The sequence below is a fragment of the Dermacentor variabilis genome, chromosome 1, assembly GCF_050947875.1.
Source record: "Dermacentor variabilis isolate Ectoservices chromosome 1, ASM5094787v1, whole genome shotgun sequence".
Classification (NCBI taxonomy): domain Eukaryota; kingdom Metazoa; phylum Arthropoda; class Arachnida; order Ixodida; family Ixodidae; genus Dermacentor; species Dermacentor variabilis.
The window spans coordinates 85,178,623-85,197,339 of NC_134568.1; the positions used below are offsets into that span (position 1 = coordinate 85,178,623).

General features: G+C 46.7%; 1 protein-coding gene across 1 annotated transcript in view; it reads right to left on the reverse strand.

Moving 5' to 3' along the window:
• LOC142578037 (RYamide receptor-like) overlaps positions 1-18,496 on the reverse strand; it is a 58,594-nt gene extending 40,098 nt beyond the window's left edge. The window contains exon 1 of the mRNA XM_075687489.1: positions 18,403-18,496. The gene's annotated coding sequence lies outside the window, so the exon portion shown is untranslated. The remainder of the gene's footprint in view (positions 1-18,402) is intronic.
• Positions 18,497-18,717: the final 221 nt, after the last annotated feature.

An 18,717-nucleotide genomic window follows, 5' to 3' on the forward strand; every position in this document is an offset into this window, starting at 1 on the left:
TCGCGAATGTAGCAGGTATACACGCTGTTTTATTTTCTGCACCAAATAACACAGGGTACTGCAGTGATAACTTCTGATAAGCGCATTTGCACATCTGCTGTCAGACTGTAAGGCTTCGCAGCCAATGCAGATGCAGCATCGTTGAAAATGTGGCTCACAATTAACAAATATATGTTAATAAAGTTTTAATTAGCGACTTTAGAGTCAATACTGCATGTGCGAAATTGAAGCCTAAGAGTCATGTGCTGCCCAACAACAACTTCACAGAAATCGTCGTAGGTACTACGGCGTGCAGTATTTTGGGTATGGGCAGCCATTAACCTAAACGAAAATGAAATAGCATGTCAGTGACGCTGATCTCCCCACCGTATTAGAAAACGCCAACTGCTTCCTTGCTGCGCGGACGCCAATGCTATGACAATTACGAGGGCTCTTCATTCTGATCCATAAATCCTTTTTTTTATTTGCTGCTATTGGCAGACGTGATTATCCGAGCTGCGGTACCGCCAAAAGATTGGGAACAGAACAGAGCACGCTTCGGTGAAGGGGGGGGGGGGGGGGCGTCGATTACTGGCGTCACCAGGCAAAAAAAAAAAAAAAAGAAGGCCGAGATGAATCCCGTGCCAGCGGAAGCTTGCGCTATTCTGGGTACGCACTCGCAATAGAGAGTATGGAGATATCGACGTCACTGGTTCGCTATTTCATATTTCTTTCTGTACTGCCATACTGGGCCGCCCGCAGTGCAAAAGTACTGCAGGCTCTAGCACCCAAGACAATTTTGTTTAGAGAAGTTTTTGTTGAGCTAACAATATGAATTTGGGTATTCAATTGCCGTATTGCAATGTTGCCTCTATAATTCCTAATTAAGTAGTTATTTAGGATATTCTTATTAATTATCGGCCATATTTTGCACAATACTGAGTTCCTAGTGGTAACAAAGACACATAAACTGCTAGAATATTGGAAAAGGACTTCACAAAATTCACCTTTTTATAAAATTCTGTGCTGCTGAAACACACCGTATTTGTCGCGTGAAGTCACGCAACAACAAAATGATAAAGAGACGGTTAGCTAGGACTATAGGAGGCAGTGTTTTCAGTCAGCATCGCAAAACTGATAAAAAATGATACAAATTTACAAAACTGATAAAGGGAACACTATGCATACTAATGAAACAGAAACCATTTAGCGAATGAAATTTTTTAGCCCGCACATTCGCGGGGTGCAATTATTACGTAGGATGTTGATAAAGCCGCAGCAGACACTTCTGCGGCACTATACACATCTGGTATACCAGGTACATGAGCTCTGTCTGCTGTTTACCGGAGCATTCTTTTACCATTTACGCCCAGTGAAGCCGGCGGATAGAAGGGGTCTTCAGTCATATATGACTCCCCCAACTGTCACCCGAGGCCCACGCCCCAACCCCCGTTACTACGCCACTGCTCACCTTTAAAGATTATTTTATTGTCTAAAACTAAAGGTGTTTTGATCGAACCCTCGATCAAAAGCATCCCCCCCCCGCGAACTGGCACCCGGGGCCCACGCCTCACCCCCCCCCCCCCTCCTCCCGTTACTACGTCCTTGCGTTTGCATAAGCTGCAGTTTCTGGAAAGCGGCAACTATAGCACACGAAGCAGGGAACGACGTCACTGCCCTTTCATATGTGATAGAGCTCGCCTAGCAACTGATTTCATTTGTGTTGTGATAGCGCTCTAAAGTAGCAACGGAAAACCTTCTTGTGGTTAAACTCTCTGTCATTACCTTCTCCTTTCTAGCCCCAAAAACACTAAAGCATGAAGAATCTAAAGCACCCAAATTTGGATGTTTTAGATTCTTCGTTTTTTTTACACGATGAATGTGGCCGCATACCCGCCATCAACGGTATCGCGAGGAAAGCCCACATAAGGGATAACTGTCAAAAACGTTTCGTCATGCCATGTAGGTGACGCACTGGAATGGAAGACTTAACCAAGCGGCTATATAATATCGGTTACAAGGCCACTCGTGTCATTTGCACGGGATGAGAAGAAAGAAACGCCTTTCAGCGCAGATTACTGATCGACGCGTTTTGACGTTGTTGGATGCCGGTGAACAAAAAGAAGGGGCGCAAGAAGCCACCGAGCCGCTGACAGCTCTCACCCGCCGGTTCTTGCACGCGTTAACGCATTGCGCGTTATCAGAATGGTTAAAGCCGCGCCGCAAGTGCTAAAAAAAAAGAGCGCCAAGTATTGGCTTTATCTTCCAGGCCCTAACGACGATTATGGTGCACGCGAAGTATTAGTGAAAGTAAAGTGGAAACGAGGCTGACACAGAAGAGGACGGGACACGGCGACTTTTTTGAGTAGAAGATTAGAAGTGCATAGGAAAGGGTTACTTCGAGCCCTCCGGTCTTGTCACACCATGAGGAGCGTTACACCCTGCGATAAACGTGTTTTTCTCTATGTGCCCCACTCTCTTTCGTTGCTAGTTATGTATGGCGGTACCTTTTTGCTGAAATGTCACCGAGAGAAAGTGATCGGCAGTTTAAGCAGACCGGCTCGTTTACAGTGTTTTTTTTTTATTCTGCTCATAACATTATTTCCCAGCGTACCGTATCTGTCCAGCTTTAACCAGCTATACGAGCGTTGTGCTCGCTACGTCATCGACAGCACCATGACGACCCGCGTGCACGTATGGGTAAGATTTTTGCATAATGATGGAAGGCACTGAATGCACAGTGATTATTCAGTTGGAGGTATTCGCACTACATTGCGTTCAGGGGTGTCCTCATATGTATGTATTTCATTTCATTTCATTTCATTTTATTACCTTAAAGGCTCCAATAAATGGAGCGTTACATAAGGGGTGGCAAGAATAAAAATACATAGTCACAATAACAGGAAGTTTTTTACATTTTCGATGAACTTGGATGGGCACATAATGACAGCAACGTCGTTAGGAAGGCCGTTCCAGTCTGCAGCTGTGCGAAGAAAAAAAAGAATTTGAAAACGTGACAGTGCGTGAGCGTGGACGGGCAACCTGTAGCTGATGGCTGGTGCGGTGAGATATGCGTGTAGGAGGAAGGATATAAGGTGCGATGCGCATAGGGCTATGAAAGAATTTGTGAAATAAAGATAGGCTGGCAATGCGACGACGGAGCGATAAGGGGCATGTATGTATGTATGTATGTATGTATGTATGTATGTATGTATGTATGTATGTATGTATGTATGTATGTATGTATGTATGTATGTATGTATGTATGTATGTATGTATGTATGTATGTTTTGCCCACGCGGGGAAATCAATATCAACCGCCTACCGTTTGGCATTTCGTCGGCTACCGCCGTATTTCAGCGTATTATGGATAACGCGCTGAAAGGACTGAAGACGTATTATCTCAATGACATACTGATCACGGGCCGCACGGAAGCAGAACATTTGTTTAACCTTGAAACAGTGCTGAAACGGCTATCAGAACGCGGAATGCGCCTCAAACTTTCCAAGTGCGATTTCATTCCGATGAACTGCAATACTTGGGTCATGTGATCACGAAAGACCGTGTTTGGCCGGCAGATGAGAAGTTGGTCGCAACACGAATGCACCGACTCCGACAGATAAGCAGCAACTGCAGTCGCTACTACGGCTCATAAATTGCTATGGAAAGTTGGTTCCGAATCTGTCATCTACTGTTTCCCCTGAACAAGCCCCTCCGCAAGACCGAAGGTTGGGAATGGAATGCCGCTTGTCAGAGTGCGTTGGTACATGTAAACAAACTGCTAACTTCAAAGCCCACTTTGACTCACTAAAACCCCAGTTGGCCACCGTGTGATGCTTCCGCCTATGGAATAGGCGCTGCAGTTCTCTCGCACATTTCACGTCGGCAAGTTCATCCAATAGCGTATATGTTTCACGCACACTCACAAAGTTTGGACAAGGTTATAGGCAAGTAGAGAAAGAGGCATCAGCTCTTGTGTCTGGTGTCAAGAAGTTTCATTACTACGTTTACGCACGCAATTTTACATTGCTCACAGACCATAAGCCACTTCAGACGATATTTGGCCTCAAGACAGGCATTCCAGCGATAGCAGCCTCCAGACTTCAGCGCTGGGCAATCTCTTTCTCTATGGCGGGGCAGTCACACTTTCTGCATATTCTTTTTCTTTGCAGTATCGACATTCAGCTCAGAATGTGGACGCTTATCGCGCCTTCCACTTCAGCAACCTGGCAGGGATGGGGCCGAAGAAAATTTTTTGCTTTTTGGGTTTGGACAGCATGCCTGTCTGCAGTAAACAAATCGCAGAAGAAACTGCGCGTGATCCAGCTTTTCTTCGAGTAGTACAGCACATTTTGTCAGGTTGGCCGACTAACGTGTCTGCAAACCTGAAACCATTCTTCTACAGGAAACTAGAGCTTTCCTTATAATAAGGTTGTGTCATGCTTGGAACGCATGTTTGGTAGCACAAACGTTTCGTAAATTTGTCCTAGATGAATTGCATGAGGGACATCCAGGAATGGTGCGCACGAAGGAGTGGGCAAGAAGAGTTGGCATGTGTGGTGGCCAAATATCGACCATGACAAAGATGTGTTGCGACTTGTCAAACATGCGCTGAGACGTAGTTTACCATTGAAAGCAGCGCTCCATCCTTGGTCCTGGCTGACGCGTCCATGGCAACGCCTGCACGTTGACTTTGCAGGTCCGATAAAAGGTGTTTCATACTTAGTAGTAGTCGACGCTCATTCGAAGTGGCCAGAAGTATGTTCCATGACCACTACTACTTCAGAAGCAACCATCGCACCCGCCGTGGTTGCTCAGTGGCTATGGTGTTGGGCTGCTCAGCAGGAGGTTGCGGGATCGGATCCCGGCCACGGCGGCCGCATTTCGATGGGGGCGAAATGCGAAAATACCCGTGTACTTAGATTTAGGTGCACGTTAAAGAACCGCAGGTGGTCGAAATTTCCGGAGTCCTCCCCTGTACAGAAAGGAACTATCATGGGCTTCTTCAAAAGTAATCTTTACTTGCTTGGAATTTTTTGCTCATTATTCCAAAGCTTTTGATTGGATTAGTCATAGTGATCGTCTTAATAAACTTGGTCGTTATGATTTTCGAGCAAACATTTAATTTTATAACGTAGATGTCTACAGCAGCGTCACCAGTAAGCACAATTAAAAATAATACTTTAAATCTCGCCTTAATATAGTTGTGGCGCTTCTCCGGATAAATATTATAAGGTACCTGCTCTTTAATTGTATCCCGTCGTTGGTGGCGCCGTTACGGTGGCGTTGCGCTGCTATGTCCGAGGGCGCGGGATCGAATCCCGGCCACGGTAGCCCCATTTCGATGGGGATGAAATGCAGAAACGCCCGTGTACCGTGGATCAGGTGCATGTTAAAGGGACACTAAAGCGAAACAATAGATCAGTTTAGACTAATGAAGCATTGTTTGAGAACACTGCAGGCAGTCATTAAAGAATAGTTTGATTATTAGATGAGAAAATGAAAGTCCATGTATCAGTATTTGAATTTCGCGCCGAAACCCCAGCGCCGGTACGTCAGCGTGACGTCAGGGATTCCCAAGTATTCTTTCGCATTTGGGCCGCGTTGGCTGAATAAAGGTTCCCGAAACTTACCATGTTTAATATTTGGTTCCTTTAGAACACAATGTAGTCAATCTGTACCGCTATATATAATTAGTAGGCCCTAGAAGATGCCATCAAAATCCGAGACGTCGGAGCCCCCAGGTGCGGGAACTTAAGCAGGCGTCGCCACCCGCATTTAGTTCTTGCGCTTTTTCTGGCTTACCAAACGTCTTATCGTTTTAAGAGTGGTGTTTTTGGTACTGTAGAACGGTAATTTACTGATGCAGAAGAAATCATTTTTCACTTTAGTGTCCCTTTAAATAACCCCAGGAGGTCAAAATTAACCCGGAGTCCCCCCTCCCCCCCCCTCACGACGTGCCTCAATGAAATCGCGGTTTGGCACGTAAAATCTCAGAATTTAATTTTCTTTAAATGTATCTGAATGGCCTAGTGAATATTGACCAAAATGTAAAATTTAGCTTGTATGGAGACGATACTAGGTTTTCTTTTTCGGATTCACCGGTACTTATGGATTAAGTGAATGATGTACTTGATCAGTTGCGCATGTGAAATACAGTAAGCTCAGTGACCATGAAACTATTAAAAACAAATACTGTGACAGTTCGTGCTAAAATCAAGACAACTATATATAACGTATGCCTCACTTCTGGCTACTACTGCGTCGAAATTGCTCCTATCGTGGAAAGCCTTGGTGGTCTACTTCGTGAAAAAAAAAAAGCATTGGAATGACTAGGTCACGAAGATTTGTTTAAACTGTCAGTGACAAAGGTTTTGGGGGGATTCTACTTCTCCCATCAACCCCCCCCCCCATATTAAGCTGTTAGTTTATACTTATTTCTTCCGTTTCAACGTCATCCTATATTCAGTTAATTTGGGACACGACTATACCATTGCAAACCTAGCACAAATTACAGATTGAAGAAAACAAAAAAAAAACACTACAGGCGACTAATCTGAAAGCTCCGAGTAGTTTCCGCATTAAGACTACTTCTGGTGACCTCAAATTGATACCTGCTTTCGAACTATATAAGTCAGTTCTTATCAATAGCTATAATGGAAACGTTTGACACAATGGCCCAACTACGCGACGCTATACCAACAGGGGCGTTCAAGGCGGTGCCGTCAGCCCGACGCTATTCAACCTCGCTCTTGTTCGACTTGCTGAATACTTGCCAACTACCATCAAAATTTCAATATACGCTGACGACATCTGTGTCTGGACTTCGGCAGTCACACGTCCTCAGATACGTGCGCGGCTTCAAAGAGCGGCCACTTTGACAGCGAACTACTTGCGTAAACAGGGTCTCAAGATATCGCCAAAAAAATGCGCACTAGTAGCATTTACTCGCAAACCGATGACGGCTTATGTCATCTCAATCAATGGGCGGACCATTTTCTATGTCCGGACCCACAGATTCCTTGGCGTAATTATAATAATAATATTTGGGGTTTTACGTGCCAAAACCACTTTCTGATTATGAGGCACGCCGTAGTGGAGGACTCCGAAAATTTTGACCACCTGGGATTCTTTAACGTGCACCTAAATCTAAGCACACGGGTGTTTTCGCATTTCGCCCCCATCGAAATGAGGCCGCCGTGGCCGGGATTCGAACCCGCGACCTCGTGCTCAGCAGCCCAACACCATAGCCACTGAGCAACCACGGCGGGTGGGCGTAATTATTGACCGAGGAATCGGGAAAAAGTCTGAACTGTCGTCGCCTGTGCTGAAACAACTGTCTCTGCTTCTTCTGCACGAGAGGTACGCGGACAGTGAACACATTTATACTGATGGTTCCACAAACATCCAGTGTTCGTCCGGTGCTGTTGTTGTCCCAGCAAAAGCTATTACCATCAGCTTTAGGACTGACCACCCTACAACATCGACATCTGCTGAACTAGCTGCTCTTCGTGCTGCACTTTGTTTCGTCAATCGGGTGCCACCTCGACAATGGTCAATCTTCAGCGACTCAAAGGCAGCCCTACAATCTGTACTATCAGCTCTGCGTCGCGGGCCATTCGAACAGCTCGTATTCGATATTAGATGCCTACTCCATACATCACAGGAGAAAGGACACCACGTGACGTTTCAGTGGCTGCCAAGTCGCTGCGGCGTCACTGGAAACGAAGACGCCGATAATGCCGCTCGGGCAGCTCTTGAAGACGCACAAGAAGAGGCCATACCGCTTTCACGATCCGACGCAGCTAGCAGACTTCGAGTGCTTGCACAGAAGATCACGTTCTCTCTATGGTGCACACCAAACAGCCAGACCAACCAGAGCAATCGTCAATACCACCTGCCCTCTTTGATGCATCTTTATATGCCAACTGGATTCCGCCGAAGAGAGGCGACTCTGCTTTATCGCTTATGGCTAGGGGTGGCTTTCACGAAATCGTACTCATTTCGCATTGGAATGGCCGACAACGCTCTCTGCAATGCCTGTCTTTGCGAGGAGACGCTGGAACACATTCTGTGCGACTGTCCTGAATATAATGTTCAGCGACAGTCCCTGGCATCCGTTCTAGCGCACCTTGACACTAGAACATTGTCCCTCGACACGATTTTCACATGCCGCCGACAGAAGACATCGCAGGTGAAGGCGACGAGGGGGCTACTTCGGTTTTTGAAAGAGACGGGATTGGACAAGCGGCTGTGACAGTGATATCACGTACCATGCCAGATTGATGGACTCTAACGGACGATGTGTGTGTGCTGTGCTGTGTGCTCTCTCTCTTCCCCTTCCCCATCTTTCATCGCCCCCATCCCTCTCCCATGTGTAGGGTAGCAAACCGGTTAAGCTAAATTGGTTAACCTCCCTGCCTTTCCTTCTCCACTTTTTCCTTCCTTCCTTCCTTTGACACAATGACCCCTTTATCTCATAGCTGGTGAATTTAACAACAGGAAGGAGTATACAGTTTGTTTCTCTGGCGAAGCTTTACCACATCCACGTGCGCGTTACGAGAATGCAACCAACTCAGTATTGTTCACAGTCATCTTAAAGCAACTCAGCGTATTTTTTTCGATGAGCTTGCGTAATTAACAATAATCATTTGCCAACTTCTTAAGCATTCCTTTAAACGCAAAATCTTCAATGAAGAAGTGGTAGGGTCTATTGACAAACACCCAAATAATTTCTTTCCGTGATGAGCTGCTGTGATTTTAATTTTTCCGGGCTGTGAAAACAGTGCGCCAGATTTGAAAGAAATCAACGACGATTACGAGACTCCCTAATGCGAAATTTGAGCGCAGCTGTATAAGTGTTTTGATTTCGCGATATTTTGGCTGGCGCGGACAATCTGTCGTGTGCAGCACGCTGGAAATCTAACGAAGTGTAGCGCGACTACCTCGCTAATCGGAACATCACGAGAGGCAGCGCGGGTGACGCGTGGGCGAGATTCAAAACAGGCGGCGCAGACAGACCTCCGCTCATGCAGCGCTTTCTTTCCATATATGGTATTGGTGGCATCAGCGATGGCCAGACGACGCGCGCTGCTCTGGCGCCATCTCGTAGCAATCGTCACCGCAAAGCCCGTCTTGCGCGGCCTTTAGCTTTTCGTATCACCCTTTCGCCATATCCTGCTCCTCCGCCTATAGAGACGCCACTGATAGCCACCTAGCGGGCGCTTCCAACAGTACGCGCAGGAGCAGTAGCAGACGACAACGCTTTGCAGCAAGGACGGCTGAAGTTCGCGGCTGCGATTTCTCCTTTGCTCGGGTGCCAGGCTGCTGCTTCTGCGGTGACAGTTGTAGGGAAGACGCTGACCGCGGTGGGAGCGGGTATGAACACGATGTTACCGGTGTTTGGGGCAACATGATCCACATACGTGCCAGGTGCGTCCCGCAGCCAAACGCCGTGAACCCCATTTACATGAAGTGGAACTCATGTTAACTAGCCGATAAATTTTGTTGAGTAATGCGATCTCTCGATCGTTTTTTTAATTCTACCTTGCCGTAATGCTGCTTCTGTATCTCAATAATTACCACCCGTCGTTAGTGCAGACTTATATCAAACAAATGCGCACGATGCGATGTCTGTATATGCCGTTATGATTTTTCTGCCGATGAATACATGTGACATCGCCGAATAAGTGCAGTCGAAGTCGCCTCAAGAAGAGTAATTGCGAATTTATTGATGGAAACGCTACACTAGTCAACGAAGTCACTAAACGCACGGGTTAATAAAAGCGCGTCTTAGTGCTGCACCGCCGATGCAATTCTGCTGCACACGCCGATGGACTGCCGTTACCGCTGCAGTGTTTGCAATTTTAAGATCCCCAAGGGAGCTGCTTGGAAACCTACAAAGCTAAATTCTAGCTAACTTTTCAATACTTTTTTATATTACTAGAGAGAGGTACTACATGATATAATTAAAGGCAGAACAGCGCCAGTCAAAGTAGATGAGCGCTGGCGGCAAGGCGGGGTCTAGTCCTCTGCAGCGTAAGCATAATAAGAAAGAATTCAGTTGAGTACAAAATTCACATGCAAGAAGGACTACGTCGTGAAACAAACAAATCGCTCGACGTGTTATGTCTGCTCAGGCAGCATCGAGGTGTGATGACTTCCCGAACGCCACGCGAACTTTTCAGCGAGAAATGGAACAAAAATACCATATGCAGCAACTATTAGCAATTCTCGCCCTGAACTACCTATCTTATAAACACATTTAAAAAAAAACACACGATATCTAAGATGCCCTCGGGCGAAAAGAATAAAGCTGTTAAAGAAGCACTTCCTTGGTATCATTCCGATAAGACACAGCGTGATTTATACCCTTTACAAACGAAGCAGGGTGAAAACCTCGCAGCTCAAAAGAATCAACGAGAGTTATGCATAAAGCACGTGCGAAGCCACGCATAAAGTAGATGTAAAGACATGAAGTGCGCGACAGCTGGTGCGAGGATTTACCGGGCCACATAAAACTGACAATTTCAGTTCTTGCAAACTTCAGTAGCTTTAACATACAACACAATGCGCTCGTGCAGTCGTGCTGCCTAGCTAGCGCAACGCGGTAAAGAAGCGGAAAACAATATAAGCGGCAAACGACATTCCGAACTTGAGCGAAATGCCGTCTGCACTGCAGACGAACTTCGTCGCTTACGAGTCTAACTATGATCGAGTAAAAAAAAAAAACACCGACGAGACAAAAGAAAGGATGAGAACAAGAAATTTCTCGCCGAAGCGACGATCCATTCTTGCTACTGTTGCTCCCGCTGATGAAGCTTTGCGGGGAATGATTAGAACCGTATCACCGGCACGTTTTCGCCGGTATTTGAGCACCCCACCGTGTAACAATTCTTCGACATTCCTTGAAGCTTTGCCACCCCACACATGCGAAGTGTGTAGCCTATTTTGCTCTGAAAACGTGAATAAGACGAAGCGCCGTCAACGACACAACAATACTACGGCGCGCGCCTGGGTCCTCTCCCGTGTGTTCTGCGCAAGGCCGCCACCAGTGGCGCGTCCATCGGCGCGCACTACGCGTATAGTTCCGGTGCGCGCTCCTCCTCCGCTTTCCTCCTCGCGCGCTCTTCGCTATCGCCGTCTTTCATCCGCGCTGCGTGTTCGCGCTTTTCATCCTTCGCTGTGTTCGTTCGCTCGGTTACGAGGTCGCCGAGGGCCGACGCCGACACTCGCCGCAGGAACGGGCGACTAAGAGCAGCGCTTTAAATGTACCACGTGACTAGTCGCTTACGTACTGCGGCGTTAGTGCCCTCGAACATGCTAGGAGCGAATGTTCCATGTTGCACGCAAACTGAAGACATGACAGGCCTTGAGCAACAGATGCGGATCGAATGTAGTGGTCCTGGCTTCCACTTTTGCTGAGATATCTGTCAAACCAATGAATGAAAGGGAACCATGGGCTTTGCCATAAATAACGCATGATAATTTTTGAAGCACTGTCAGCTTTCTTGCTACTTACAGACAGCATAAAGGGCGAGGAGGTTTTAGCGGTGGATGGTGATGTATTGGAGGCTAGGCCATCACCTATCACGTTTTGCTTGAGCCCTATTCGTACCTTCGGTGTGCGTGCAGCATCGACCGTTCGTTTTTGGCGGGCTTGAGGGCGCTTATTCCCGGCCACGGCGGCCGCATTTCGACGGAGACGAAATGCGAAATCACCCGCGTACTTAGATTTAGGTGCACGTTAAAGAACCCCAGGTGGTCGAAATTTCCGGAGTCCTCCACTACGGCGTGCCTCATAATCAGAAAGTGGTTTTGGCACGTAAAACCCCATAATTTAAAAGGGCACTAATTTTGCTGCACGCAAGTCCCTTCTCCCGTGGTATTTAAAAAAATCTTGGGCACTTTCCTTGCAGCCCGGAAAAATGAAACCACAGCAGCTACAATCACGGAAAATATTTTATCTTTGCCAATACGCTAACAACTTCTCCATTGAATATTTTGTGTTTAAAGGGAAGCTTAAACACTTTTCCAAAAAAAAATGAGTTCTCTACGACATTCTACAGTTTTGAGTCCCCTGAACACGAATATCTGCTTCAAAAAGGGCGGAAACAAGCGCAAGCGGCTGTTTTTTGATGAAAACGCGCACCAGCGCCTCAGGGTATCGCGCGAACGCCGCTGTTGCCCGTGATTGGTCGGGGCCGCTGTGACGTCACTCTCGGCAGTCGCCGGTCGGCGCCGCCGTTTCAGAGCGTAGCACGCTGTTCTGTTCTGGCTTCTTAGCTGGGTTGTAAGCATTATGGAACGTTCTCGCTGTCTCGAACAGCTTGTATTTTCGCCGTACTTACATGTTCGAACCGACAGCCGATACGGAAAACGATTGCGGCAACGGTGGCAACGGCGGCAACGACGATGTTGAGTGTGCCAAAAGCGAGAGCGATGTGTGCACCTTCTCGCGCGTTGGAAATCTTAGCTGGTACGTATGTTTTTTTTTTCATGTAGCTGCACGTTCCAATGACGGGAGAAAAAATGCGCTAATGTGTCACTGGGAACTTGCTGCTGGAAGAATGCCGAAGCACTAACTTCTCATTAGATTGTAAACACGGGTGCAATTCCGCGATGTCAAGCACCTTGCCGCTGCTTGTCTAAAGTCCCGTGGTTTTTTGAGTGTTGATACACGATCGCGAACATAAGTGCCGCTTTTCAAAGCGCGCACATGCAGTGCTGCGAGGTACAGTCATGGAAGTTGCTTATCATACACATCCAGAGATGGCCAGAGGTATTATATGCGCAATATTCACACTATGATTCGACGACTTTGCGATTGTCGCTCAATCAAGAATCGGTATGCGTGCTCCATGCTAGTGTTGACATAATGATATTAGGCAGTTTTAGCACCGCCGTGTGGTAAACACGATAACTGCAAGCGTACGTCGAATGTCACTAGGCAAGCCTATACTCCATTTCATACCTCAGGTGCAACGCTGTGGAAGCTACGCACGAAGTCCGGTCACCAAAATTTATTACTGCGCGCGTTTCCGTCTATGCTTCGCAGCGTGCCAGCGGCGTTTGCTCGCACGAGCATGCATGTGAAGCTGCCGCGACGGGCTGCAATTAAAAAATGCCGAAAAGAAAATTGATTTAAAAGAACGTGTTAGCAGCCGTATTGTTTCTATGGGTAAATTCTTTTTTTTCATTCAGAACTGAGCTTATATATGAAAAATTTTCTCAAAAATCGGGTCAAGAAACACCGAACTTTTTCTAAGTGCGAACGCAGCCACTGCAAGAAGTATCTCAAGCCTCCACAGCGTTGCACCTGATGTATGAAACGGAGTATAGCAACGCTAGCAACACCGCGTTTCCGCATTTGTCGTAAGGCTATCCGGCTATCGCGGAAATGGTCCGAGCACAGCACAGTTGATTTCGTCGGCACGAACTTATCTCTCCTCACCGCACTGCGCTGCAAGCTTCTTGTCCTTCGGGAACCTGTGAAACACCACATCGTCTCGCCCGCCTGTGTTCGCGCAGCCGAATGCTGCACAGAACGAGGGCATGTTGGGCGCCCTTGGCTGTAGGCACTCACGCAGCACCGAAGGAAAGAACAGTTTACGAAAATCGCAAAAGAAAACAAACGTGAGCGGCGGCGGCGGCGGCGGCAAATCTCTCGTAGCGTCGTTCAGTAAAGCGCAGGACGGTAAGACGCATGCCAGCACATGCCAGCACGCCGTTCCGGCAGCTCGGTCCCCGCGCGTGACGTCACTCTCGACGGTTCTCTCCTCTGGCAACCACCTCACCCGGCGCTCCGGGAAGCGATGGGGGCGTGTCCGCGGGGGTGATTTAGAAAGCGATTTCCGCCTCTTATATTAACAAAACGAAGAAAAAAATTTCGGAACCGTAAATTATTAGGTCTGTTCTTCCCAATCCCAGCAATTCATGGAAATTGAAAACCGTTTCAGCTTCCCTTTAAAGCAATGCTTTAAAAGCTGGTAATTGATTATTTTAATGAATTACCTAAGCTCAGAGTAAAAAAAAATGGCATGAGTTGCTCAAGAGGACAGTGAACAATACTAAGTTTGTTGCATTCTCGTAATGAACACGTGGATTTTTAAGGCTTGGCACGATTTTGAGGCTTGACACGAATTTTACGGCTTGGTACTGTGTATAACGCGCGCAGGCTAGGTAATTAGAGAATTACAGTGTTTATACTTTTTTTAAAGGAGAAACACTGGTAAAAATGATAACGCACGTGTTGTCAAGCGCAACCAAAGCTTTTTAATAGTAATAACACATAATTCCTCACGTAGTTATTAAATTCAACCCTTTTTTCTTTTCCTTCTTTTTTTCTGTTTACTTTTGCTCATATCCGTGTCAACTTTTCTATACTTATTGCAAAGTACCTTTTTTTTTTTCGTCAGGTGCAGGTTGTAACGCGAACCGAACATGTTGTGCGCCCTGCTGCCTCTCTGCTCTTCGATATGGGTGTAGGCCTCCCTTAAGTCTTTTGTGGCTTTTGGTCTACATCCCACGAGCATCAGTATACTTTTTTGTGCTGTTTGCTGCAATAAAAGAGAAAATGAAATCCCAACCACGCACAGAACTACCGCCAACACGGTGCGGACCCCCTCACACCATCTACTGCCACCGCGGTGTTCCTCCATAATGGAGGATTGATTTTCCCAGAATGAAGAATCGGTCAGAAGCACCTATACGCCGGTGCTAGCCACCAGGTGCATCAATGTGACTACGTGTATGCTGCTCTGAGAAACTTCTGTTTCTTAATGTGATCCCAAGATAGCGACATTATTTTGTATTTCGCTGCTCATGTGGTCTCTCGAAGTTTCCCACTGCGAAGTGTCAGCCTACACTGCCCTATGAAACTGGCGAGAATAAAATACACACACAGAAGCATAAATGCAGATTCTGGGACGTAAGGTTTCCTTCGCATGTCTCGCCATTATGTGTCGCTCAAGCGTGTATTTCTCGCCTTGTTAGTACTCACCGCATTTCTTCGATGTCTCGTCTGAGGAGATTGCTTTCTCCGTCATTTCAAAATTTCTCTAGAAACGTTTTTGGCCAGGTTAGTTCACGGGGCTGATCTCTATTGACGGCCTTCACCGCACTGTGCGAATGCTTTGTGCTTCGTTGGTGGTGGAGTACGAGGTTCCTGTGCTCCCGTCGAAGCGCGAGGTGTTTTTTCGTGACTCTCTTCAAAATTCACCTTTAAAGGCTGTGTTTCTTTCATATAGGTGACAGGAGTACACTGTTTACTGTAAACTATGTATTGTTATCAGGTAGAACGCTTTTGTTATTTTCCTAATTATTGACAAAGAGCCGAGTGGGACGCTGTCAAATAGGCACCGTTTATGGCATACTCTGCATTTCACAGAAAAAAAAATGAGGCATTGAGGTTTTTCCCAATTGTGTGTACATATGCTTGTTGATTCCTATCCTAACAGGATAGCAACGTTCCGTAAAAATGGAAGACCAACTACCTGACACTACTCGTCACAGCAAAAAAGTCTCTTCTTGAGCTCAGGCCATTCCGCCCAAATGCACTGGCTGCGTAGGGAATGTGATGAAACGAATGATACTCGCCACAGTGGACTGGTATCTGGAGTGCTACAAAGTTTATTCCTATTACTCTATAGCTTACCCAAACGCCATCACCGGTTATCGACTTTTCCCTTGCTCCGTTCACAATACCGTCGATTTGATTACTTACGTTCAGCAACAAAAACATTCGGTAGAAGGCTATCCGTCGCTATGTTCCTTGAAGTAAAAGGATCATGCGACAATGCTGTTCATAATGCCATACTTGATACTTTTGACTCGGTTGTCTTTGGTGGTCGAGTGTGTCTCTAGGTCCGCAGCTTAATATTACATGTGAGTTTTATTTCCTTTGTGCGCACTCAAGGCGGCCCGACCTATCAACACTCCCCGCGCCATGGTACTACAAAAATAATTAAATTATGGGATTTTACGTGCCAATACCACTTTCTGATTTTAAGGCACGCCGTAGTGTGGGATTCAGAAATTTCGACCACCTGGACTTCTTTGACCTGCACCTAAATCTAAGTACCACGGGTGTTTTCGCATTTCGCCCCATCGAAATGCGGCCGCCGTGACTGGGATACGATCCCGTGACCTCGTGCTTAGCAGCCCAACACCATAGCCACTAAGCAACCACGGCGGGTCGCCATGGTGCTCCACAGATGTGTTCCGAGTCCTGCATTCTTTAACCGTGTACTCATCGGTCTTGTAGAAAGCCTACCAAGTTGCATGTGAAGTCGGCACTCGGATAGTCAATCACTTTGACGGGACTACTATAGCACCGGCTGAGCCAGTGAAAGTAACCGAGACATCGATGTAGATATGCGTGTCGTTGCGGTACAGTTGATAAAAATAGAACAAACTGAGTTGTTGAGCTGCGCCAGTAGATATATCAGAATTCTCCTGGATCCTCAGAATCGTAAGGTACACTTAAGGGCCACTAAGGCACCCCGATCTTCCCGCTGATGCGAAGCCCGACGTAAGAGATCACGACTGCGAAGATTGCACTACTATATGAAACAACACTGAGATCTTTTTTTTTTCTCCCTCTTGCCTTCCACCATCTTCAAAAGCGATATTTACCGCTCACACCTTTTCACACGGGCTCGATAGGTAGCTAAGACTTGCCATAACCCTGCTGTTACAGAAGATTTTCGAATTAGTCACGGCGGTAAACTGCACACAGTTGTCAACTCGCCAGAACAAATGCATTTTAAAGGTTCAGCAGAAGTTGCATCGTGGTTACTTTAGCGTAACTTAATAAAAATAAAACTATAGTCGGATACAACTTTAGAAAAAAGGGGGCGTTTACTCCTCCGAAGCGGAGACACACGAGCACCCACCAATGGGCGCGCACTCTGGACTAACGTCATGAGCCGGACGGCCGGTGACTCCGCCGACGGAGATGGCTGCCCGCGCTTCGAACTGGGCGAGGTCGCGTCAGCTGTGTGCTTCAGCCCCTCGTCAGAGTGAATTCCAGAACTGTTTGTGATGGTCTATCATGTCGGAAATATTACTGCGAGCTTACGATGCGGCATTTGTGCCACATGCGTTTATTTTGAGCCGTGATCCGGCGAAGGAACATTGCAGCGAGCATCGCTGGCGCTGCGCTACGCTTTGCCTGAAAACAGGATCCCGCGGCGACCGCTACGAAAACACATCCTGCGTGTTTGTTCCATGTTGTTTTATTTCGCTCCCGAGTGAAGTTACGACGAGAAAAGTTTTCCAAAGACCGGTGCCTACTGTTAGCGGCGGGTGTGTTCGTGTACTCTGTCGCTGCGTTTTTCGACGTACGGGGTGAAGTGATGGAGCAAAACCATTCTCAGGAGAAATCATAAAAGTGTGCATGCATGAATCAAACCTACGAGCGTCTCAACAGAAAATATTTACAGAAGAAGCCTTCAACGCAAAGATTTGTCGCCGTCAACTTAGCGTGAACGATCATTGTCAGCAGTGAGATAGCCGAGCGTCGAGCGACGGTGTGCGAGCGTTGTGTAGCACGGTCGATTGATTTCTGTCCACCAATGCTCACTGCGCGCGCAAGCTGTAGAATGCGTTCTGTGCAATTGCGAAAACACAAAACCAAAAAATATAAATTTTATACTATTTAAAACCTAAAGTATTTATTTAAAACGATGAATGAAGCATTTTTGTACCTTCCTGCCTCGACCGTATTCTCGCCCCAGGTTTGTAATGGTTGCGATAAATGCATTGTTTTATATAAGTACTTTTTCAATAGCAACTGATCTATTTTAGGCTTGCAAACGAGTAGCAGATACACCGTGTACATGTGAACAAGCGCAAAAGCCTTGGAGAGCTTGCTCTTTCTACTTTTGTGACTTGCAATGAAGCTAAAGAGCAGATGACGGGCAGCGCCGTAATAGGCCTGGGGTTATATTTCAGTCGCTATCCGGCATGTGCTGTAGCACATGAGAGCTCTACTAAACCAGTCATCAAAGTACAAAAGTCTTTATTTATACCAAGAATTACGCGTTTCAGGAGCACGATTTTTCGAGTGGGACTATTTTAGTCGCGGAGGCAATCAGCTGTCGCGCTTCGGTCATCTGGGCGGGGCCTCCCCTTTTTTCTAAAGTTGTATCCGACTATAGGATGAGTTGGTGAGTTCGCGCAATTCGACTTTTAAGAGCAATGCCGGGAGCTGGGATACCCAAACAAGAACCACGATAAAATTAAAATCAAGCTAAACAAAACTAAACTACTCAGATGAGCTGTAGCGACTACACGATATGACCAGCTTTTTGTCATTTCTGTCCAATCATATTGTGTTGCGGTTTGCTTCCAGATTTTCAGTAGTATCTGAACACCTAAGCAGGGTAGGCGTTCCAACGGACAAATTGTGCTGTGCATACCTCACCGTTCACAAGCAAGCCAGTTGTGTGAGCTCGAGATTGTGGCTACTTGTAGGGTGAGTACGTCTCCGTAAGCTGGCACTGATGTGGCTGTGAAAAGCTGCGTAAAGAGAGGGAGAAAGAGAGAAAGAGAAGAGCAACGTTAGCATAAAATGTGGGTCTCATGATGAAATTCACCACATTGTATAGTTGCCCAGTTTTGATATCCTTCAGCCTTGGCCAGTCACGATTTACTCTCGAGTTCCTTGTGACCACATTAAAGAAAAAGACACAGTTTCGCCCGAAAGGCGAAATTGTACGAAGTAAGGATGGTAG